Source organism: Salmo salar, chromosome 18, assembly GCF_965601325.2.
Source record: "Salmo salar chromosome 18, fSalSal1, whole genome shotgun sequence".
Taxonomy (NCBI): domain Eukaryota; kingdom Metazoa; phylum Chordata; class Actinopteri; order Salmoniformes; family Salmonidae; genus Salmo; species Salmo salar.
The window spans coordinates 2,237,026-2,250,275 of NC_138308.1; the positions used below are offsets into that span (position 1 = coordinate 2,237,026).

At 39.2% G+C, this 13,250-nt stretch overlaps 9 non-coding genes across 9 annotated transcripts; all 9 read right to left on the minus strand.

The window, feature by feature from the left end:
• Nucleotides 1–3,205: 3,205 nt before the first annotated feature.
• On the minus strand, nucleotides 3,206–3,278 carry trnav-aac (transfer RNA valine (anticodon AAC)). The gene has a single exon. It is a non-coding gene; the product is annotated as a tRNA-Val (tRNA).
• A 141-nt stretch (nucleotides 3,279–3,419) lies between these two features.
• trnav-uac (transfer RNA valine (anticodon UAC)) lies at nucleotides 3,420–3,492 on the minus strand. Its single transcript has one exon. It is a non-coding gene; the product is annotated as a tRNA-Val (tRNA).
• Nucleotides 3,493–5,107: 1,615 nt separating this feature from the next.
• Nucleotides 5,108–5,180, minus strand: trnav-uac (transfer RNA valine (anticodon UAC)). Its single transcript has one exon. It is a non-coding gene; the product is annotated as a tRNA-Val (tRNA).
• Nucleotides 5,181–5,526: 346 nt separating this feature from the next.
• Nucleotides 5,527–5,599, minus strand: trnav-uac (transfer RNA valine (anticodon UAC)). The gene has a single exon. It is a non-coding gene; the product is annotated as a tRNA-Val (tRNA).
• A 347-nt stretch (nucleotides 5,600–5,946) lies between these two features.
• trnav-cac (transfer RNA valine (anticodon CAC)) lies at nucleotides 5,947–6,019 on the minus strand. Its single transcript has one exon. It is a non-coding gene; the product is annotated as a tRNA-Val (tRNA).
• Nucleotides 6,020–6,160: 141 nt separating this feature from the next.
• trnav-aac (transfer RNA valine (anticodon AAC)) lies at nucleotides 6,161–6,233 on the minus strand. The gene has a single exon. It is a non-coding gene; the product is annotated as a tRNA-Val (tRNA).
• Nucleotides 6,234–12,289: 6,056 nt separating this feature from the next.
• trnav-uac (transfer RNA valine (anticodon UAC)) lies at nucleotides 12,290–12,362 on the minus strand. Its single transcript has one exon. It is a non-coding gene; the product is annotated as a tRNA-Val (tRNA).
• Nucleotides 12,363–12,503: 141 nt separating this feature from the next.
• On the minus strand, nucleotides 12,504–12,576 carry trnav-uac (transfer RNA valine (anticodon UAC)). Its single transcript has one exon. It is a non-coding gene; the product is annotated as a tRNA-Val (tRNA).
• Nucleotides 12,577–13,137: 561 nt separating this feature from the next.
• trnav-aac (transfer RNA valine (anticodon AAC)) lies at nucleotides 13,138–13,210 on the minus strand. Its single transcript has one exon. It is a non-coding gene; the product is annotated as a tRNA-Val (tRNA).
• Nucleotides 13,211–13,250: the final 40 nt, after the last annotated feature.

The window sequence follows — 13,250 nt, forward strand, 5'->3', positions numbered from 1 at the left end:
CAACACAGTGAATCTTGCCCTCACTCACCCTTCTTTTGCTTTTGAGACACACTTTTGCAAAGTGATTATTAGTTCCACAAGCTCTGCATGGTTTTCCATAGGCAGGGCAGTGCTCTTTGCCACGTGTGTGCGTATTCCCACAGTATTTACATGCTACTGGGCTCTCTGTGTTCACCGTTCGTGGTGAATTACTCTGCCTTGATTGGTTTTGCCTGAATGTCTGCCTAGCAACAGCGTGAACAGTGTCAACGTCGGAGCGTGGGGTTTCGATTTCCATTGCTCTCATTCTCATGTCAGTGACTTCAGCAGTGCGGCACATTTCGATGGCAGTTACTAATGTTAAGCCTCTCTCTCTCAGTAGACGCCGGCGTGTATCCTCATTTGCAATTCCCAGTACTATTTTGTCACGAATCAATTCATCTTTCAATCCCCCGTATTCACAAGTGGCGGATTTTTCTCTCAAACGGGTTACAAAGTTGTGTACTGACTCACCCTCTTCCTGTTTGCAGCTTCCAAAAACGAACCGCTCGTAAATTACGTTTCTGGCGGGTTTGAAGTAATTCTCCAATGCATCCAATATAGCCTTTGCATCACACTGTTGTCGCGCTGTGAGGGTGAGATTGTGCCGGTAGATATGCCTGCATTCGCTGCCCATTAAACTCCTCAGAGTTGCCGCTTGTACCTCGTTGGGTTTCTCATGTAGACCGGTCGCCAGCGCATAGTCCTCGAATTCATCCCTGAAATTGTCCCAATTAGTATTCCAGTCCCCTGTGAGAACCATGGGATTAGGTGGCGGAATGTTCGCTGCCATAGCGATGGAATAGGAGACTTCTTTGCCTTCAGTCATCGAGGTAGGTAGTGATGCTAGCTAACCAGCTAACAACTAGTTGATCAGTGTTGTGAGTAGGAATCGGCGTGTGTTCGCATATGGAACGTAACCGCGCCTATACTGTACTTAGCTACAAAAATAACAAACGTATGGTTTTCGAGCCACTTCTGATACCATGTTTCAGTATGATATATTGGATAAAGTAATAAAGACAGACACCAATGTCTAGTTCAATAGCCTTGTTCATGCATTGTACAAATCCCTACACGCGGAGTCCGGGGAACAGTCCGGCTAGTCGATTACCTATCAACTAGACTCCGTAACAACAGTTTTCTGAGCACAGTGTTTTTAATTTGTGAAACATTTCTCTCCTTTCAGATTCAATGTTTGAAGCATAAACATTAATTAAACGAAAAACTACATTTTGAACTTCAAATTCAATTACAATAAGTCTGCCATCATTGTCAGCATATATTTATTTTACATTTTGCACCACATCATTTTTTATCAAAATAGCCACACCACATGTTTTATCCCCTCCATGACTACAAAAAATTTAATCTGACCATTTACTCTTAATCTCCTGCATTTTGGAGTCTGTCCAATTGGTCTCTTGAAAACACAACATGTCTGCCTTAACAGACACTAATACCTGCTCAAATTTGCTCATGTTTCTCAAACTGTTACCATTTAGGGATGCGACTGTAATCATTATGAATGTGTGCAGAAGTATAATCAGAGCCAAACAAGTCCTTAAAAATCCTACTTTTTCTTTTTTCCAAAACCCATCATCTCCCTGGTTTTCGACAATGACCTCTTATTTTTTACAAACAACTGAAGATCCTCACTATCTATTTCATCATCCGTCTCTTTATTTGGATTTTTGGGGGGATCGGCGGGGAAGCCTTTTGAAAAGTGCGCTTTAACAGTGCCCGTGACTTCAGTGGACCCAGCCCACTCTTTGGTGTAATTTTTACACAGGCTTAAAGCTGGCTCAGGCACCTGAGAAGCACCTTGCACCATCTCTACCTGTGTATGTCTTTCACCCATCATGTGCTGCTGTTCCACCTTGTCAGCAGCAGAGACTAAAACGGCGTCTCGTGCTTTGCCAGGAGACATTACAGGCTCTTCAAGCTTATCTGCCACTGTCTCTGGAGTCACACTCTCCATGTCACTCTCATCCTCCCTCTCCATAGGCACACTCCCCTCTTCCTCAGACGTGAGGTCCATTGTTTGCAAAAGTAAGTGATTTTCTCCCTTATTACAGCTACATCTAACTTTAGGTCTGTCACACATTTTGCACACATTTCCTATGTTCCGACATTCTCTGGCATAATGCCCTTGTTCACTACATTTGTGGCATGTGAATTCCGGACATTCCTTAAGTATGTGCCCCGGCTGAATACATAATCTACATACCTTCACTTGATTGTCGTGGATTACACGAAAATATTCAAATCCCTCGACAGTGTTAAATTTAGTAGAATATGGCAAGGATTGCACATTGTCTGTAAACTTTACCTTGCAAAATCTTGTCCCATCTACAATGTCCGTTCCTGGCCACATCCTCCTCTTGATTGGCGTGGTCGCCTTCACCTTCCAGCCTTTTAGTTTCTCTTCTATCTCCTCATCCGTAATGTATGCGGGCAAGTTCAAAAAGGACACCACCAGCTCATCGTTCCCTAGTTCTTTAGCCATGATTTGACAGTTCTTTATCTTTAGCCCGTCTATTAGTCTTTCTTTTCCATTTACATGAGACATTGTTACTTCATACTTATTCCCGTCTTTCATTCGACATCCCAGTATTGTTCCGCAAACTTCCTTTATTCCTCTCAGCAATTCCATCGTTGTTATTTTCCCTTCTCCACTTATTTCCACGTTCACCGTCAGTTCCTTCTCATATGTTCTTTTTTTCAGTTCTTCGTTTAACATTCTGATTTCACTGTTGTCCTTTCTCGTCGTCGTTTGTATTCTTGATGTCGAAGCCATGTTGTCCGTCCGGTTATTTTAAGCAATATCCCCCAAACAGCTCACGCTGATGGGGGACAATAGCAAAAACGTTTCACAGAAACTTCACTACAGTCACTCACAAACTTTCAAACTTATAAGTCAACTAGACCTCCAAAAAAAACGATATTCTCTCTCAAGCACTCAGACACCTGCTTCTCTTCCACTTCCTGAAACTCCAAAAAGGGGCGTGTGAAGCGAACGTGATAACCGCTACACTACAGAAACTGCTGCTACAATTAGCTGCAAGGAGTAAACCGAATTTTACAGATATTCATGGCACGTATTCGAATTTCCAAAATACAGAATTCATGAAAATAACAATTCTTTGTTGAAAGTACAGTACCTACTGCACGTGTCAAAGAGCTCTGTTTCCGCCCGGTTTCGAACCGAGGACCTTTCGCGTGTTAAGCGAACGTGATAACCGCTACACTACAGAAACTGCTTCAACAATTATCTGCTAGGAGTAAACCGAATTTTACAGATATTCATGGCACGTGTTCAAATTTCCAAAATACAGAATTCATGAAAATAACAATTCTTTGTTGAATGTACAGTACCTACTGCACTTGTCAAAGAGCACTGTTTCCGCCCGGATTCGAACCGAGGACCTTTCACGTGTAAAGCGAACGCGATAACCACTACACTACAGAAACTGCTGCTTGATTTTCCTGCAAGAAGTAAACCGAATTTTACAGATATTCATGGCACGTGTTCAAATTTCCGAAAGTAGGCATTTATGAAAATAACTATTCTCTGTTAATAGTACAGTACCTACTGCACGTGTCAAAGAGCACTGTTTCCTCCCAGTTTCAAACTGAGGACCTTTCACGTGTAAAGCTAACGTGATAACCACTACACTACAGAAACTGCTGCTTGATTTTTCTGCAAGGAGTAAACCGAATTTTAAAAATATTCATGGCACGTATTCGAATTTCCAAAATAAAGTATTCATGAAATTTTCTGTTACCACTATGGTACTACAGAATGTGTCAATGAGCGTTGTTTCCGCCCAGTTTCGAACCAGGGACCTTTCGCGTATGAAGCGGAAGTGATAACCACTACACCACAGAAACTACTGCTACAATTAGCCGCAAGGAGTAAACCGAATTTTAAAAATATTCATGGCACGTATTCGAATTTCCAAAATAAGAGAATAATGAAATTCTTTGTTAACACTATGGTACTTCTTGAATGTGTCGAAGAGCATTGTTTCCGCCAGGTTTCGAACCAGGGACCTTTCTCGTGTGAACAAACTTGATAACCACTACACTACAGAAACTGCTGCTACATTTAGCTGCGAGGAGTAAACCGAATTTTACAGATATTCATGGCACTTATTCGAATTTCCAAAATACAGAATTCATGAAAATAACAATTCTTTGTTGAAAGTACAGTACCTACTGCACGTGTCAAAGAGCTCTGTTTCCACCCGGTTTCAAACCGAGGACCTTTCGCGTGTTAAGCGAACGTGATAACCACTACACTACAGAAACTTCTGCAACAATTATCTGCGAGGAGTAAATCGAATTTTACAGATATTCATGGCACGTATTCGAATTTCCAAAATAAAGATTTCATGAAATTTTCTGTTACCACTATGGTACTTCAGAATGTGTCAATGAGCATTGTTTCCGCCCGGTTTCGAACCAGGGACCTTTCGCGTGTGAAGCAAACGTGATAACCACTAGACAACAGAAACTACTGCTACAATTAGCTGCGAGGAGTAAATCGAATTTTACAGATATTCATGGCACGTATTCGAATTTCCAAAATACAGAATTCATGAAAATAACAATTCTTTGTTGAAAGTACAGTACCTACTGCACGTGTCAAAGAGCTCTGTTTCCGCCCGGTTTCAAACCGAGGACCTTTCGCGTGTTAAGCAAACGTGATAACCGCTACACTACAGAAACTGCTTCAACAATTATCTGCAAGGAGTAAACGGAATTTTACAGATATTCATGGCACGTGTTCAAATTTCCAAAATTAGGCATTTATGAAAATAACTATTCTCTGTTAATAGTACAGTACCTACTGCACATGTCAAAGAGCACTGTTTCCTCCCGGTTTCAAACTGAGGACCTTTCACGTGTAAAGCGAACGTGATAACCACTACACTACAGAAACTGCTGCTACATTTAGCTGCAAGGAGTAAACCGAATTTTACAGATATTCATGGCACGTGTTGAAATTTCCAAATTTAGGCATTTATGAAAATAACTATTCTCTTTTAAAAGTACTGTACCTACTGCAGGTGTCAAAGAGCACTGTTTCCGCACGGTTTCGAACCAAGGACCTTTCGCGTGTAAAGCGAACGTGATAACCACTACACTACAGAAACTTCTGCTTGATTTTCCTGCAAGAAGTAAACCGAATTTTACAGATATTCAGGGCACGTATTCGAATTTCCAAAATAAAGAATCATGAAATTTTCTGTTACCACTACGGTAAATCAGAACGTGTCAATGAGCGTTGTTTCCGCCCAGTTTCGAACCAGGGACCTTTCGCGTGTGAAGCAAACGTGACAACCACTACACTACAGAAACTGCTGCTACATTTAGCTGCGAGGAGTAAACCGAATTTTACAGATATTCATGGCACGTGTTCAAATTTCCAAAATTAGGCATTTATGAAAATAACTATTCTCTGTTAATAGTAGAGTACCTACTGCACTTGTCAAAGAGCACTGTTTCCGCCCGGTTTCGAACCGAGGACCTTTCGCGTGTAAAGCGAACGCGATAACCACTACACTACAGAAACTGCTGCTTGATTTTCCTGCAAGAAGTAAACCGAATTTTACAGATATTCATGGCACGTGTTCAAATTTCCAAAAGTAGGCATTTATGAAAATAACTATTCTCTGTTAATAGTACAGTACCTACTGCACATGTCAAAGAGCAGTGTTTCCTCCTGGTTTCAAACTGAGGACCTTTCACGTGTAAAGCTAACGTGATAACCACTACACTACAGAAACTGCTGCTTGATTTTTCTGCAAGGAGTAAACCGAATTTTAAAAATATTCATGGCACGTATTCGAATTTCCAAAATAAAGAATTCCTGAAATTTTCTGTTACCACTACGGTAAATCAGAATGTGTCAATGAGCGTTGTTTCCGCCCGGTTTCGAACCAGGGACCTTTCGCGTGTGAAGCAAATGTGATAACCACTACACTACAGAAACTGCTGCTACATTTACCTGCGAGGAGTAAACCGAATTTTACAGATATTCATGGCACGTATTCGAATTTCCAAAATACAGAATTCATGAAAATAACAATTCTTTGTTGAAAGTACAGTACCTACTGCACGTGTCAAAGAGCTCTGTTTCCGCCCGGTTTCGAACCGAGGACCTTTCGCGTGTTAAGCGAACGTGATAACCACTACACTACAGAAACTTCTGCAACAATTATCTGCAAGGAGTAAACCGAATTTTACAGATATTCATGGCACGTGTTCAAATTTCCAAAATTAGGCATTTATGAAAATAACTATTCTCTGTTAATAGTACAGTACCTACTGCACGTGTCAAAGAGCACTGTTTCCTCCCGGTTTCAAACTGAGGACCTTTCACGTGTAAAGAGAACGTGATAACCACTACACTACAGAAACTGCTGCTTAATTTTTCTGCAAGGAGTAAACCGAATTTTACAGATATTCATGGCACGTGTTCAAATTTCCAAATTTAGGCATTTATGAAAATAACTATTCTCTTTTAAAAGTACTGTACCTACTGCAGGTGTCAAAGAGCACTGTTTCCGCACGGTTTCAAACCGAGGACCTTTCGCGTGTAAAGCGAACGTGATTTTTTTTATTTTTATTTTTATTTTTTTTTTATTATCAAAAATGTTTGTTTACAATATTTACAGTACAATCTACTGTTTACAGTACAATCCACAGAGAACAATACAGAAGACACTAGACTAACAGAGGCAGGTGAACAATTCACCCCCTATCAAATTATCAACAAAGAAAATATCAAAACAGTGCTTTCAAAAATTATAAGTGATACCTCCACTCTCCTCTCGTGAAATTAACCCACTCCCTTCAACAAAAGACTCATCAAAATGTTCCATCCCATAATTAAACAACATATCTATGTGTTTACTGAACAGTGCTATAAAGATACTCCACACCTGAACCCTCTTTCTGTCAAAAGAAACATAATTCCTCCTACAAAAAATAGCATACCTCACAAAACTCAAAACCATATTCAACAAACACACATTAGCACCCTCACATTTACCAGACACTCCAAATAACAAAAGTTCCTCCCACGCATACTTTTTCACGAAATCTCCCCCCCAGTTTCTACATAACATTTCCTTAACTTTACAAAAAAAATATTTTAAATCCTCACATTCTATAAACAAATGCATAAGAGTTTCCGGGAAACGTCCACATACGTCGCATTCCCTTTCTATCTCACAATTAATTTTCTTTAGCACCACCTTTGTAAATATTCTATTATGTCTTAGTTTGAAATCATTATTTTCACACTCCTTACTATTATATTTTACATTTAAATTTCCCCATATCTTTTTTTCATCCAATTCCGGAAAAACTACTTTCCAAAATTTCTCAGCAGCCGGCCTTCTACACACTTTTCCTACCATTATTCTATACAATCTTTTCACTGGTATACTAGATAAATGTACTTTCTTCTTACTGCTACCAATGAACAAATTAGGAAATACAAATAAATCTTCTCTTTCAACTTCACTATTTATTAAATCAACCCATGCTCTTGGTATACTATTCTTTATCTTGTCATACATATTATTCACTGTTCCCCTTCCCACCTCTTCATCCCATTCATTGATTATGTCAAAAATAGCTTCCCCAGGTAAAAACCCTGGAATTACCTCATATGTATAATCTTTTATTTGCCGTAGACCTGCACTCATAAATACTTTATTATACAAAACTTTTTCTTTGTTCTTGATTTTCTCATTCAGAAATATAGGTTGATTCATAATCAGGTCAATATGTCCACATTCATAATATACATTAGGCAACAACTCTGCCCATGCATTTAGCACCTCTTTATAAAAATCTGGTACCTTTTCAAACATTGCCCTTTTAAGCCCCATCAATAAACCATTATCCTCACAACCACCACTCTCCTCTAAGTAGACTCTAAAGAAGTGTTTCCAGCCATAATCTTCACTGTCATACAAATATTTCTTTACTGTTTTTATCCTAATAGCTTTTCTTTTGACATCTAAATCTACAAGTTTTAAACCTCCATCCACATAGTCAGCAATCAATGTTTTCTGAGATATTCTCACTCCTTTACCATCCCAAATAAAATTTGACACCACATTATTCAATTCATTTAGGACCCACTCCGGCATGTCCAGGACTCCCAAAACATACACAAATTTGGATAATACCAAAGCATTTGCAACAATTACTTTCCCTTGTAACTTTAGTTTTCTATTTTTCCAGAAATTCAACGTTAGCTTGACTTTATTAAGTATCCCAGTCCAAGTTATATCTTTTGCCTCTTTCTCCTTTACACCAATGTTTACTCCCAGCACTTTAATAAAATCCTTTGCGCTCTTGAATGGAATCTCACACCCGTTTACATTGATATCCCCAACAAACATTATTTCAGTCTTCTCTATATTAACTTTAGCACCCGATGCATTGCCATATATATCTATGATCCCCATAATGCTTCCAATACTTTCTATATCCTTCACAGTACAAGTAGTGTCATCAGCGTACTGATGTACAACACTGACACCACCACCTGGGATTCCAACACCCCTTACTTCTTTATTACTATTTATCAATGTAGCTAACGGTTCTGTAGAAACACTGTACAGCAGAGCTGACAAAGGACAGCCCTGCCTTACTGACCTCTCCACAGGGAAAGTATCTGTTAACACTCCGTTACATTTAACACAACTTTTAGCCCCACTATACAACAGGTTGATCCAAGATACAAACTTTGGCCCAAACCCAAACCTCTCCAAAGTCTGTAATAAAAAGCTGTGCTCCACTCTATCGAAAGCTTTGTTAAAGTCCAAACTTAAAACTATACCACCTTCATTTTTCATTTGATTAACAACATCCCTAATTGTACAAATTACATCTGAAATATCTCTTCCAGGTATGCCGTAGGCTTGTGTTGATTCAATAATACTCCCAATCACCTTTTTCATCCTATTCGCTAACACTTTAGTCAGTATCTTATAATCCGAATTTAGAAGGCTAATAGGCCTATAATTTTCTAACTTTAATCTACTGCCCCTATTTTTGAATAAGATCGTTAACATTCCAGTTGACATAGACTCAGGGATTTCCTTATTCTCTTCCATATAATGAAACACCCTCACTAAAATGGGTGCCAAAATATCTACAAAGACTTTATAGAACTCATTTGTTAAACCATCCAAACCCGGACTTTTATTACCTTGCGTGCTAACAATTGCTTCCTTGATTTCCATAATCGAAATCTCTTCATCACACATCATTCTATCTGCCTGCGATACTTTGGCACTAATTGTATCCAACACTTTTACAACACACACTTTATCTACATCATTCTTTTTGTAAAGATTTCTGTAAAAGGTTTCAACTGTCTCTAAGATCCCAACAAAATCGTTTACCTTTACACCTCTTTCATCTTCCAACTCTACAATGTAACTCTTAGTTTGTTTTCTTTTTTCCAGACCCAAAAAAAAGGATGTACATTTCTCTCCCTCCAAAGCGTACTGTGCCCTGCTCCTAACAATAGCACCCAAACATTTATTTTTTTCATAACGACCCAGCTCTGCATGGATTTTCAAATAATTCACAACATCATAGTCTGGATCCGTATCAGCCTTTTCAAGTTCATGCAACATCCTATTCCTAAGCATTATTTCTTTCTGCTTATCTAAACGGTTATGATTTTTTGCGTACCTAATACTCCTATTTTTTACTTTTACTTTCACTTCCTCCCACCATAAACACACATTCTCTTTTAACAGTACATTAGACATTTCATCATTAATACATTCAACAATTTCATTTCTATATCCTTCCTCCTTTAACAGACTGGCATTTAAACACCAGACACCTCCCCCTCTCCTCTCCACACCAAAACCCATTTGAAATGACATTACTGCATGATCACTATATGCTGTAAAGGTATATGACACCTTCTTAACATTCTGCACCAATTCTTGTTTTGCTAGACATAAATCAATTCTGCTTTGTTTTAATTCCTTTAGAACCACCTGCCTTCTAGAGAATACTCTTCTGTTTGGATTTTCAGCCCTCCATATATCTACTAGATTCTCCTCATTCATAAGTTTCCATAATGCATTTCTAGAAGAGTCATATCTGAATTTAGCACAACTAGAGGCATCCATTCTACTACACCTCACATTAAAATCTCCTATCAGTATACAGTTTTCTGAGCACAGTGTTTTTAATTTGTGAAACATTTCTCTCCTTTCAGATTCAATGTTTGAAGCATAAACATTAATTAAACGAAAAACTACATTTTGAACTTCAAATTCAATTACAATAAGTCTGCCATCATTGTCAGCATATATTTCTTTTACATTTTGCACCACATCATTTTTTATCAAAATAGCCACACCACATGTTTTATCCCCTCCATGACTACAAAAAATTAAATCTGACCATTTACTCTTAATCTCCTGCATTTTGGAGTCTGTCCAATTGGTCTCTTGAAAACACAACATGTCTGCCTTAACAGACACTAATACCTGCTCAAATTTGCTCATGTTTCTCAAACTGTTACCATTTAGGGATGCGACTGTAATCATTATGAATGTGTGCAGAAGTATAATCAGAGCCAAACAAGTCCTTAAAAATCCTACTTTTTCTTTTTTCCAAAACCCATCATCTCCCTGGTTTTCGACAATGACCTCTTATTTTTTACAAACAACTGAAGATCCTCACTATCTATTTCATCATCCGTCTCTTTATTTGGATTTTTGGGGGGATCGGCGGGGAAGCCTTTTGAAAAGTGCGCTTTAACAGTGCCCGTGACTTCAGTGGACCCAGCCCACTCTTTGGTGTAATTTTTACACAGGCTTAAAGCTGGCTCAGGCACCTGAGAAGCACCTTGCACCATCTCTACCTGTGTATGTCTTTCACCCATCATGTGCTGCTGTTCCACCTTGTCAGCAGCAGAGACTAAAACGGCGTCTCGTGCTTTGCCAGGAGACATTACAGGCTCTTCAAGCTTATCTGCCACTGTCTCTGGAGTCACACTCTCCATGTCACTCTCATCCTCCCTCTCCATAGGCACACTCCCCTCTTCCTCAGACGTGAGGTCCATTGTTTGCAAAAGTAAGTGATTTTCTCCCTTATTACAGCTACATCTAACTTTAGGTCTGTCACACATTTTGCACACATTTCCTATGTTCCGACATTCTCTGGCATAATGCCCTTGTTCACTACATTTGTGGCATGTGAATTCCGGACATTCCTTAAGTATGTGCCCCGGCTGAATACATAATCTACATACCTTCACTTGATTGTCGTGGATTACACGAAAATATTCAAATCCCTCGACAGTGTTAAATTTAGTAGAATATGGCAAGGATTGCACATTGTCTGTAAACTTTACCTTGCAAAATCTTGTCCCATCTACAATGTCCGTTCCTGGCCACATCCTCCTCTTGATTGGCGTGGTCGCCTTCACCTTCCAGCCTTTTAGTTTCTCTTCTATCTCCTCATCCGTAATGTATGCGGGCAAGTTCAAAAAGGACACCACCAGCTCATCGTTCCCTAGTTCTTTAGCCATGATTTGACAGTTCTTTATCTTTAGCCCGTCTATTAGTCTTTCTTTTCCATTTACATGAGACATTGTTACTTCATACTTATTCCCGTCTTTCATTCGACATCCCAGTATTGTTCCGCAAACTTCCTTTATTCCTCTCAGCAATTCCATCGTTGTTATTTTCCCTTCTCCACTTATTTCCACGTTCACCGTCAGTTCCTTCTCATATGTTCTTTTTTTCAGTTCTTCGTTTAACATTCTGATTTCACTGTTGTCCTTTCTCGTCGTCGTTTGTATTCTTGATGTCGAAGCCATGTTGTCCGTCCGGTTATTTTAAGCAATATCCCCCAAACAGCTCACGCTGATGGGGGACAATAGCAAAAACGTTTCACAGAAACTTCACTACAGTCACTCACAAACTTTCAAACTTATAAGTCAACTAGACCTCCAAAAAAAACGATATTCTCTCTCAAGCACTCAGACACCTGCTTCTCTTCCACTTCCTGAAACTCCAAAAAGGGGCGTGTGAAGCGAACGTGATAACCGCTACACTACAGAAACTGCTTCAACAATTATCTGCAAGGAGTAAACCGAATTTTACAGATATTCATGGCACGTATTCGAATTTCCAAAATACAGAATTCATGAAAATAACAATTCTTTGTTGAAAGTACAGTACCTACTGCACTTGTCAACGAGCTCTATTTCCACCCGGTTTCGAACCGAGGACCTTTCGCATGTAAAGCGAACGTGATAACCGCTACACTACAGAAACTGCTTTAACAATTATCTGCAAGGAGTAAACCGAATTTTACAGATATTCATGGCACGTGTTGAAATTTCCAAATTTAGGCATTTATGAAAATAACTATTCTCTTTTAAAAGTACTGTACCTACTGCACGTGTCAAAGAGCACTGTTTTCGCCCGGTTTCGAACCGAGGACCTTTCGCATGTAAAGCAAACGTGATAACCACTACACCACAGAAACTACTGGTACAATTAGCTGCAAGGAGTAAACCGAATTTTAAAAATATTCATGGCACGTATTCGAATTTCCAAAATAAGAGAATAATGAAATTCTTTGTTAACACTATGGTACTTCTTGAATGTGTCGATGAGCGTTGTTTCTGCCCGGTTTCGAACCAGGGACCTTTCGCGTGTGAACAAACGTGATAACCACTACACTACAGAAACTGCTTCAACAATTATCTGCAAGGAGTAAACTGAATTTTACAGATATTCATGGCACGTGTTCAAATTTCCAAAATTAGGCATTTATGAAAATAACTATTCTCTGTTAATAGTACAGTACCTACTGCACATGTCAAAGAGCACTGTTTCCTCCCGGTTTCAAACTGAGGACCTTTCACGTGTAAAGCGAACGTGATAACCACTACACTACAGAAACTGCTGCTACATTTAGCTGCAAGGAGTAAACCGAATTTTACAGATATTCATGGCACGTATTCGAATTTCCAAAATACAGAATTCATGAAAATAACAATTCTTTGTTGAAAGTACAGTACCTACTGCACTTGTCAAAGAGCTCTGTTTCCGCCCGGTTTCGAACCGAGGACCTTTCGCGTGTTAAGCGAACGTGATAACCGCTACACTACAGAAACTGCTTCGGCAATTATCTGCGAGGAGTAAACCGAATTTTAA